The 3389-nt window shown below is 42.6% G+C and overlaps 1 long non-coding RNA gene across 2 annotated transcripts; it reads left to right on the top strand.

Moving 5' to 3' along the window:
- The first annotated feature begins 1462 nt into the window (after nucleotides 1-1462).
- On the top strand, nucleotides 1463-3131 carry LOC123982375. 2 transcript variants are annotated; one of them, XR_006827952.1, is made up of 3 exons: nucleotides 1463-1546; nucleotides 2687-2773; nucleotides 3049-3131. It is a non-coding gene; the product is annotated as an uncharacterized LOC123982375 (long non-coding RNA). The 2 variants fall into 2 exon arrangements; XR_006827951.1 differs by lacking the exon at nucleotides 1463-1546 and adding an exon at nucleotides 1820-1850.
- The last annotated feature ends 258 nt before the right edge of the window (nucleotides 3132-3389 follow it).

The following is a 3389-nucleotide window of genomic DNA, read 5'->3' as shown; positions in this document are numbered from 1 at the left end:
AGAGACAGAGGGAGAGAGAGAGAGAGGGAGAGAGAGAGAGGGAGAGAGAGAGAGAGAGGGGGAGAGAGACAGAGGGAGAGAGAGAGAGAGAGAGAGGGAGAGAGAGGGAGAGGAAGGGAGAGGGGGAGAGAGACAGAGGGAGAGAGAGAGAGAGGGAGAGAGAGAGAGAGGGAGAGGGGGAGAGAGACAGAGGGAGAGAGAGAGAGGGCACAGGAGAAACAGGACACTCACCAACAGCCGGGCTGCCACCGCGACAGACCTGTAACTAATGATTCTTTTCTGCTGATCACTTGTCTGGTCAATATAAAGTCCGAGGTGATGTCCTCAAAAGTCTCGTTTGGTCCACAACCTAAAGATGTTCATTTCATAGAGGACTGAATAAGCTGGAAAATATTCACATCTGAGAAGCCGAAATCATATTTGGACATTCCCTGTTCTTGGTGGGAACTGTTGGGCTTCTGTAAATATCATCACAGAGTTCGGTCTAGACCTGCTCTTTATGAAAAGCACTGTGAGATAACTGTTGTTGGGATTTGGCGCTATATAAATAAAATTGAATTGAATTGAAAAAAACCAAAGAGAGAAACAGAGAAATGACTGCAAATGATCCATCATGTGGTTGTCCTGGGTGATCTGTCTCTAGTGTTCCCTCACTTCCCTTTTTAATGAGCGCTCTTATTTTAGTGTTTGACTTGTGTGTGTGGGGGGGGGGCATTGCTTTTTATTAGGACGCACTTTGTGTTACATTTTGTTTGTGTGAAATGTGCTGTACAAATAAAGTCAGATGGATCCACAGGATATTAAGAGACTGTGGTGGGTGGCCCTCAGACCCTCTTGGGGGGTCCTGAGGTCCTGGGGACTGCCCCCCCGAAATAAATTTTTGTACATTTTAACGTTGAATGCATTAATTTGGTGCAAAATTAAGAGCCAATCTACAAAGAATTTTGCACTCTTGTAAACAATGTTGTGCTCTAATAAACTACTTGATCATAAACCCGTTGTAGAGCTATAAATGGTGATAAAACAGCAACAAATTTATTTTATGTTCTTCCAAAAACCCTAAACCAAAGAATAGAAAATAGAATAGAAGTAATTTCCCTAACAATTTATTTATTTTTTTACTTTTAATGGACACGTGTAACATGTTTTATACTTTCTGTGAATATAATAAGTTAATCTTATTTCCATCCTGTACAGACGCCTTATTTTGAAAACCGGATGTTGTGACATGTGTTTCCTCCTCGTGCTAAATCCATCCAGTCCGGTTTGATAAATAAAGTTGTAACATGAAGACTTGACAGTCTCTCTTCAGGCAGGACTGACAGGATAAAGTCTCTGACCTGCCAGCTCTGCGCCGCTTCACTTACCGTAAAGGCTGGAATATGTGCGCACTCCAAATGTAGGCGTGGCTAGCTTGAAAACGAGTGACAGAAACAGACCGTTAACGTTACCGTAGTTACCCCAAAAGAAAAGTGGTTGTCTCGAGTCGGATGCCAAAGTGTGCGAGCTCACAGCAGCACAGCGCCCACAAAACACAGCGTTACAGGTCTGTAATATATTATGAGATGTGTAAAAATAGTTATATATAATAGTCTATGAGGGTGTTTTGGTCTTTTTAATGCACACAAAAAAATGTGTTGAGATGTTTTGAGAGCATATTTATCGCACAGCAATCAAAAATGAAGTTTGTAATTAAAAATAAACAGGCCCTATTTTTTGTGTTTTCCTTGCGAGTCAGAAAGTTAAATAGGAGATTCTATTGGTGGTTTGACTGACCAATCATGGGTTGGCATCGAACGCATGGCCACGCCCACAACCCCCTCGCTCCGACGTGTACAGGCCACGTGGAGGTAAATTGACGCTGTGTGGCTCATTTCAATAGAAATGCTTTTTAAATGTAGTTTGACAGGATTTAATGGTTATTTATATTTACTGTTGGCATGGTGACGGAGTCTGTCGCTGTCTCCTTTTTTAGAATGACGTGTTATAATAACAGTTAGCTAACGTTAGGCGTCCTGGCATGAAGCTTAAGGTTAGCTACTCATGTTATAACACACTGCACATGATATCCAGCTAAACTAGTTCTTTTAGTTGCAGTGTGGATCATTGGTGACAGCCGGCCTGTTTATGTTTAATTACAAACTTAATTTATGATTGCAGTGCGATAAATATGCTCTCAAAACATTTTCTTTTGCTTGCATTAAAAAGACACAAAAGTCCAGGCTGAGACAGTAAAGGGAGTTAGAAGCTGAGTTTCAACTTTGCATTTACATATTTCTATTTTAGATAAATACTTTATTGGTCAAGATGACAGTCCTGACATGACAGAAGTAAAAGGCTTTAAAATGGAAATCAGGGGATTTACACTCATTTATACTGTTTTATTATCAGTTTATTAACATTATTGTAGAAATGAAGTCTGAACAGAAATCTGGTATTGATAAAAAGCTGCTGTTGTGTCATTTTGAACAGCTGGGTACAGCAGTACCTTTTAGTATCAGTCCACTGTGCAGCATTACTTTCTATAACCTCTGCGACATATAAAATAATTACGTATTTTAAACCCATGTGTCTCATTAGTGGCATTTTGGCTTTTTAACTGAATGTAATTTTTGGTTCCAAAACACCGAAATGAACCTTAAAGTACATAATCCCATCAGAAATGTGTCTGTGTTATATGTTGAAGGAAAAAGAAGATCCCAGAGCCCACCTGAAGAAGCCCCCTCTGCCCTGTCCAGTCCTGATGGGCAGTTTGTCCAACTGCCTCATGACTGTGAGTAGTGGGGGGGGGGGGGGGGGGGGGGGGGGGGTTGTATGTGACTGCATGACCATATGAGTTTCCAGCAGATAGTTCTCCTGCATTTCTTATTCAAACAATGATTTGTTGCCTGCTGTGACCCGCGGGAGGAGCGTGTGAGGCCGGCCGCTCACAGAGCCCTCTGCTCCCGCTGCAGCAACATTTTTGTTTGCATTTTTTGTTATGCAACAACATGAGATGAACTTTTTTTTAACTGAGGCATGTTAATTATGTATTTTTGTGTCTTGCAGTTAACAAGTCTGCAGATGTTGACAGTCCAGCAACCTCGGCCAAGCACTACTGTCACGAGGCCCCGGCTGTGAGCTTGGTGTGAGTGTGGTGGATGTTGTGTGTCTGGAGTGCGTGTTGTGAGCTTGTTGTGTTTTTGTTTGTCTGTCTCTGATTGGCTCTCAGTCTGGGAGCTGGCCGCGGGCTCTGCTCACACCTGAGTCTCGTCCTCATCAGCGCACCTGACCTGTGTCCCGTAATCGGCCACAGCTTAAGAAGGAGACTCAAACATCCGGTCCACGCCGGATCGTTGAGTATTCACGCGTATGTCGTGTCAGCCCCAGCCAAGCTTGAAATCTGTTTT

This window comes from Micropterus dolomieu, linkage group LG13 (genome assembly GCF_021292245.1).
Source record: "Micropterus dolomieu isolate WLL.071019.BEF.003 ecotype Adirondacks linkage group LG13, ASM2129224v1, whole genome shotgun sequence".
Classification (NCBI taxonomy): Eukaryota; Metazoa; Chordata; class Actinopteri; order Centrarchiformes; family Centrarchidae; genus Micropterus; species Micropterus dolomieu.
The sequence above is the reverse complement of the archived record's forward strand: the minus strand, read 5'-3'. Positions and strand labels throughout refer to the sequence as shown.